Here is a 7,249-nt window from a genome sequence, read left to right on the forward strand (position 1 = left end):
TAATCATGTTGACTGCAAATGAAAAGTAAGAAGTAACACATTTGCATGAGCCAATTTAGACAGTAGACAAATTTTCACTTAGGGTGGAATATCCCTTTAAATCAAACTTCAAACATGCACGTTAGCAATATACAGAATATTTTAATTACATTTCATGTTAATCATTATTGTTTACTTAACAATGATTGTTGGTCACTGATTTAAAAAAATGTCTTTAATAGGTTTCCTGTCCATTGTGTTGGGGTTATTAGGAGCGAACAATTAGTAAGCTTCAACTTACTTTTGGATTCTTCAATAAATTCTGTAAATATGTAAATATTTACTGATTTATTAATTAATTAAGATATTCTTAGATATACGGGGCACCATTCCCCTTTAACCGGGGAAAAATTGAATCCAAAACTCTTATCAGTCTTTCTTGAAGTTCGTAGAATCCTTGGAGCAGAGACTTCTCTTCGACACAACAAAGCTACTGGAGACGAAAATCTGAATTTTATAACATTTAATTAACAATTTGTCAAATGAATAAACAGTGGCATAAATGAATAATAACCATGTGATATAATAAAAGGATGTATATTCAAAATAATGTTCAAGGTGTTTGTGTGGTGTGTGTGAGTGAGTGTGTGTGTGTGTGTGAGATGAATGGGTCTTTGTTTCCCCAGAGTAGGTGGGGGGAGTGAGCTGTGAGTGTGTGTGGGGCTCTTCCCCTCCCCTCGCATTCAACAGGAGACCTGGATGTGTAAAGTTTTCTACTTTCCCGAACACTTAGTGGCTTAGAATCACAGTAAAACTTAACTCAAACACTTCAAAAGTTAACAAACAACAAAAGGTCACTTGTAAATTATTTAATCTAAAAGGAGTCGGCAGCCTGGCCAGAGCTGACGACTAAAGATATTAGCGATGATCAATAAGCAGTTTATTCTTTCAAAATGACCCGAAGGACGAATTGGGAGCGAAAGAGGAAAACACGAAGCTACTTTTTAAGCAATAGCGCGGTTTTATTGCTTATTCTGGACTATAGAGGAAACGGGAGAAGAAAAGGAGAGAGAAAAAATGAGTTTTCTGATCACCAGATGAGCAGCGTCCCAGCTGTTTGATTTGACGGTTCTCCGTTTTCTCCGCAGTTTTCAGCGTCATCCGTCGGTTTAATGCTTTCTCCGTTGTTTGGCTCCACGAGTGTTTCTCCACGGCTGGACACAAAGAGAACGAAGTTTCTTTTGTGCTGAGTTTGACAACTTACAGCGTCTCTGAGAGCTGAATGGAGCTCCGCTCGTTCCCAGTGAGGTCCCGATAATGGTGGAGTGATTTCCAGCGGTTGCGTGGCTCAACTTGGCACTTAGAGCTTCCGCGTGCTCAAGTTGTCGGAGCGTTAGACAAGCGTGTCCTTACCGCCAGGTATCCTGGGCAAAAGAACGAGGTTTCTTTGTCTCTGCTGAAGATTTATGGTCTTAGTTCGCAGGAAAAGCTCCACGGCTTCCCGCACATGCGCAGAACGTGTTTCTGGTACTAGGCGGTGACATCACCCAATGCTTCCGTGTGCAAAGCATCATGGGAAATGAAGTTTCTTGGCGCTGATGTGATTATTTGCTTTTCAGAGCAATTTAAGCACAGTCATTTTGGAGAAAATCACTGCATAGTAATTTCCTCATGAGGTCAGACCCTCAACAATTGTGTGATAAGAATTTACTTAGGAGTCTATACAACTGCATGCCAGCTTTTGTGGTGAAGGAGGAAGAGGACAGGTGCATGTTTTTACCCATGCACGTTGTACACAATATGTTATGAGAGTTTAATCTTTTTTTTTTTGTTTGTTTCCACATCTGAACAGCATCATACTGGATGTGGATGACTCTTCCAAGCACTTAATCTGGTTAGAATTTTTACAAACATTTGTGTTAATGTGTAGGTTTTAAAATAAATAATAATAAACACAATGTTGTTTTCAATAGCTTATCAGACATCCTGAAGTTCCTACAAGAAAGAGTTGACAACACTAAAACCTTTAACATAATGTGACAAGGGACGACCTTTACCAGAAAGGTCTGAAACAGCGGGCCAGACAGAAGCAGGCTTCCCCCAAAAACCAGCTAATTGTTTCCTTTATTGGAGAACACGACATTGATGAAGGAGCACTACGCCGAGACTTCCTAACTGGTATGTATTCCTTGCTAATGTCAACATACCAACTTTGAATATAGTTGAAAATGGCAAACTGTCATTTCTTTTTTCCCAATAGAAATGATGCGAGGCCTTGAGTTGAACTTATTTGAAGGAGTTTCATGCAAAGGCAAAACCCCAAATATAGTATCTCTTACTACCAGGAAAACAGATACAGGTATATACAGTATGATGCTGCTCTGCAGTGTAACTTGGCTTGTTTTGTGTTCAGGATCTGTGGGGAGATCATTGCCACCAGCTTGGTTCAAGCAGGACCAGCACCGAATTTCTTTTCTACTTGGTCTTACCATTTCTTGCGTCATGGACAAATAACAAATGAAGATGTGCCAGAGGTGACTGATACGGCAATCCAGAACCTGATTCAGGAGGTAAATTAAACAGAATAATTTATTTTCTGTAAATTGTACTAACAAGTGTTTCTGATTGAAGGTCGAACGTGCCGAAGAAGACGCACTGACAGACCTTTCTGATGCCATTGTAGCATGTGGCTACACTGGTCAATTCACAGCAATTGCAAAAGGGCCATCATTGAGTAGGCTATGTTAATGTAGCATTAAACAAGTCATGCAATTTTTGAAAATTGAGTTATTACAAGTTCATTATTCTTTTTACTAGGGCCATCAGTTTGCATTCGGTGATGAGACTCATACCGATGCTAAGTCAGCTTAGAGAAGGACTGGCCATCTAGGGTTTGGATGAGCTGTTGCCACAACACCACCAGGCACTTCAGCCCCTCTTTCTTCCTGGGAACCTTAAACAGGTAAGTACAAATTCTTTAGGCCTCTGCAAAAAAAATATGTCCATTACAAAAACATATAGGAAATGCAGAGAAGCTGAAGCTGTTTTTGTTCCATCAACAGTTCTAATCGATTCTTATAAAAATACTAAGAATCAAATCGATTCACAAGTACAATAATCTGTTTGTTTAACAATGTTTGCCCCAATTTATTTTTTACAGCTATCATTTTTTTTACAGACATCAATTTTAAGTTTTCTTTAAGGAAGCTATCAGATGTATTTTTTATTCTAATATCATGGCAATGAAGTTTTACATATTTTTTAGTGGTATACATCTTCATTTTCTTATATTAATTTAGCTCTGCAGGATAAGCAGAAGCAGCCCTAACAGTTTTATCTTTTTAATTCACAGTATTTTTAAAAACGTCTTTTGTAGGTGGATGCAGACTTCGTTGTGGAGGCACTGGCTCCTCAGTACAGTGACAATGGATCAGTAAGACACAAAGGAAGTGGACATGATCAACTTTTTGCAGGACCTCTTGCAAAACCTGGAAGAAGGAGGTAGCCACAGAACCATGCAGGATTATTCCACTTTTACTGCTCATAATGCTTAGCTCTTTTTAAAATTGTTATGTTCAGTGCCTTGGGCTCCTGCAAAGGCAGTGGAAGGTGTTACATAAATAAAAATTGATTGATTGAGAAAATTTTGAAGTGTCAGAGAGACCATTGTGTTTCACTCAATCCCCCATCAAATAAAAAATTTTTAAAAATAAATTATAAATATATTTGTTTTGAAACTGATTTAGCCATTACACCTTAATTACAGAGAGGTAATCAGTACCTCAATCATGTTAGTGACACACTGATTTTTTTTTTCACCCTTCAGGAACAGATGACCAAGATGGGAGCCCATCAGATGGCTGTGGAGCAAAGCAGTTGTCAGTGCAAGGATTTTTTTCAGTGGGTTTCAGGCCAGGCACATTTGCCACTAACAGACACAGAAAGAGAATTTTACAAGATAACTAAATGTTGATCACGACAGTACCACCCGGTATGGACCACACTTAATCACCTTACCTACATGGCACGTTACTACATACACTGACTTTGAAAGTCAGCTTACTCAGGCAGTCTGTGATAGATTTGATTTTAGCAGACATTAAGTGAAAACAAGATGGCCACTGTTCTGGGTTCAGGTTACTGTATAATGGTTCAAATTTAACTTTGAATCCAAAAAGACAAATGGTTTTGTTAAATAATGTAATGTTTTGGAGCTAGAAAGCGACATTGTTACATGAATCCATAAAGTTAGGCTTATTGCCATTTCAAATACATGTTATGTATTTCTTTTGTAACATTAATAAAAGCACTGGAACTGATCTCTTGATTTTTTATTTCAAGTACACATTAATCTGACAAAGCAGCATTAACATATTCTCTGCACAATAGATAAAAGTTCCTTAGTGTTTGAACGCTCCCAATTTTGTGCCAGTAGCAACTGCAGTTCAGCATCTTAGGTGTGTTCTTGCTGTGTCTTTCTAAATCCATGCTTTCGTTCTTTTTTAAACACAGAAACAGTTTTGTTTACCTGTTAGTAGCTACAGTTTCGCCGACGACTGCCGGCTTCTTCAGGCTGACGCTGTTGGTGGCGCGTCACTTCCTTCTCCGTTTATCTGCGGGCAGCAGAGACAACTGCCCGCAGATAAACGGAGAAGGAAGTGACGCGCCACCAACAGCGTCAGCCTGAAGAAGCCGGCAGCCGTCGGCGAAACTGTAGCTACTAACAGGTAAACAAAACTGTTTCTGTGTTTAAAAAAGAACGAAAGCATGGATGCAGTTCAGCATGCTGCTCTTCAGTGAGGGGAATGTCGAACTCCGGGACCACAACAGCACCGTCCACATCTGGGCTGTACTCTGCAGCAACATCCCAGTCGATGTCTGTCTGGCTCTTGGAAATCCTGACATTACAACAAGAGAACAATGATGATGTTTCTATATTGAGCTGCAATTTGTCAACAAATAAGCAAAATTTCCTAAATTTTAATAGAAACCAAATTATCACATTGTTGTGCAGGATTACTATATGTCAAAATTAGATTAAAAAAAAATTACAAATAGCAGGGACAAGAATAACAAAAATTCAAAATGGTTTTGATTTAGAACTTTTACTATTTTGCAGGGGTGTAATTGTCATTTACTTGCATCACCGTAATTAAGTACAGTTTGCAATTTAAAATGTTTAACCTTTAGTAGGTTTTAGGGCTGGTTGATGAATAAAAGCATATTAATTTAAAAAAATCTAATCGATCGATAGATAATTATTTCAAAATTTTAAAATCGTAGAAGAGAATATATATTGAATTGCATCCCTGGCCATTTTATGCTATTTCTTTAAGCGACAGTCTGTAGTTTTCTGCCACTAGGGGGCAGTACGTACCTAAATCATAACAAACAAGCTACATTTTTGTGTTCCGTGATGAGCCTACCAATGAATAGCCGTAAAGGCCACCAAAAAAAGCACTGGGAGTGTTGCAGCACAATTTTTTTACGGGCTAACTACCTTGTCAGATCGTTCAACCTCCTGCAAAATGACAACAGGCACATCGGACTCCCTTTCATCAGTCAGCAGTAGAGAAATGCCATATTTCACATTCAGTATCTTTTAAAGCGGCGTTCAGTATGTTCATAGAGCTCCTCATTTAGCTTCATGTTTGTGTTTCAATCTTTATTGAAATAATTTTTTAAACTTCCTGTAGAAAGCAAGGAGATCGTGACGTAACAGTTTTTTTTATTTTTATATAACTTTATTAACAAACAAAGCTTACAGGCAGATGTAACTGCTGGTTGTTGGAACTGTGAGCTGCACAAAAACAGGCATAGTTGCTCCAATGACTGGATTCAAATTGGGTTTTGGAGTTAGAAACCTACTCAATATGGCGGTGAAGCAGTTACTCTCCAGCAGCCAATGATGTCTATGGTACGGCTTATGTACAGAGAAACATGCTGTCTAAAGCCTGGTTCATGCTTCTCCGTCAGCTCCGCAAGGGACAGACACGCACGGATTGACGGAAGTGTTTTGCTCTCATACTTCTCCGTCTCCTGGAGAGTGTTGCAAAGCAATTCCCCGGCAGGACAACAGAGGGCGTAGCGCTGTTCTGTGGTATCCTGTCATGTATTGGTCCAAGATAATGTGTTTATATTGTATTTTTTGTGTATATAAGAGACTTTTAACACGGACATATTTGTCTCTCATTCTCCTCCACCTCTTCATGCGCTCGCCACCTCTAAACCCACGTTTCCTGTCATTTCCGTCCACAAATAAAACGCTTGCTGCGCATCTTCTCTCTCCTCCAGTCACGGGGGAACTAAAAGTTCATGTTTTTAGAGTTTTTTCGCGAGGTATTCTTCAAGCTGCTCCGTGTCTGCTGCTTGTTATCCTCGGCTCTCTTTATGTTTTTGAGGGTGCAATGGCGGCGCTGTAAACAACAGCGGCATCCTGACCAATCACAAGCTTGCGTTGTCTGTCTCGACTGACGGCTGTTTAGAAAAGAGAGCTTTACTCCGTCCGTCCTTGCGGAGCTCTCCGGCAGGCACGCAAGGACGTCGCGTGTCTCCGCACTGACGCAGACGGAGAAGCATGAATCAGGCTTAAGGCTACGTTCACACGGCAGGTCTTAAAAATCCATTCAGAATTTTTGAGTAAATTTAATGTTTTGTGTGGTTGTTCACATTATAACTGAAATACAACAGCAAACACTCTCCTGCGTTAACGTTAAAAGTACAGAAGAGAACAAGAACTCACACACTAGGAGCTCTGTGGAGTCTGAACTGAGAGGTGGAGCTGTGATCCCAAGAGCTTCACTGACAGACTTCATCCACATTTCCAGGATCACACCTGTCAAGTCTCCTGTTTTGAGCTGGAAACTATTTTTAAAACTAAACTATTTTACTCCTTATTCTCACAGTCGTCCCATGTTAGTATTTTCCCTCACTTAAGCCGCTTTCACATCTGGGTCGGCATGGATGCGTTCGGAACCAAATGTTTTGTTCGCATATGGCTCACATGTGTGTATTTCGTTCTAAGGAGACTTTTTTTTCCAGACTACTTCCCTCGGAGGTCCGGCTGGTGCCGAGCAGACACTATGGACTGATTGGCAGCTGAAACTCACACCTACCGCCTCCTATTGGGGAGTTGGATCAAACACCGGGGGGTTTCCGCATATGCGATTACTTTTCATCCTGGTTGCTGTTTAGCCCACATGAAGCACTGAGCTGCTGTCACCCGCTCCGCAGCAGAGGAGGACAGCAGTGTGTGTGTGTGTAGCAGCGG

General features: G+C 40.2%; 2 long non-coding RNA genes across 3 annotated transcripts; both read left to right on the forward strand.

The window, feature by feature from the left end:
* The first annotated feature begins 1,702 nt into the window (after nt 1-1,702).
* Nucleotides 1,703-2,145, forward strand: LOC139062364 (uncharacterized). Its single transcript, XR_011515941.1, has 3 exons — nt 1,703-1,745; nt 1,832-1,873; nt 1,953-2,145. It is a non-coding gene; the product is annotated as an uncharacterized lncRNA (long non-coding RNA).
* An 84-nt stretch (nt 2,146-2,229) lies between these two features.
* LOC139062363 (uncharacterized) lies at nt 2,230-3,924 on the forward strand. 2 transcript variants are annotated; one of them, XR_011515939.1, is made up of 6 exons: nt 2,230-2,290; nt 2,393-2,549; nt 2,611-2,713; nt 2,797-2,941; nt 3,356-3,480; nt 3,806-3,924. It is a non-coding gene; the product is annotated as an uncharacterized lncRNA (long non-coding RNA). The 2 variants fall into 2 exon arrangements; XR_011515940.1 differs by lacking the exon at nt 2,230-2,290 and having other exon boundaries at nt 2,392-2,513.
* The last annotated feature ends 3,325 nt before the right edge of the window (nt 3,925-7,249 follow it).

Source organism: Nothobranchius furzeri, chromosome 13 (genome assembly GCF_043380555.1).
Source record: "Nothobranchius furzeri strain GRZ-AD chromosome 13, NfurGRZ-RIMD1, whole genome shotgun sequence".
NCBI classification, from domain to species: Eukaryota; Metazoa; Chordata; class Actinopteri; order Cyprinodontiformes; family Nothobranchiidae; genus Nothobranchius; species Nothobranchius furzeri.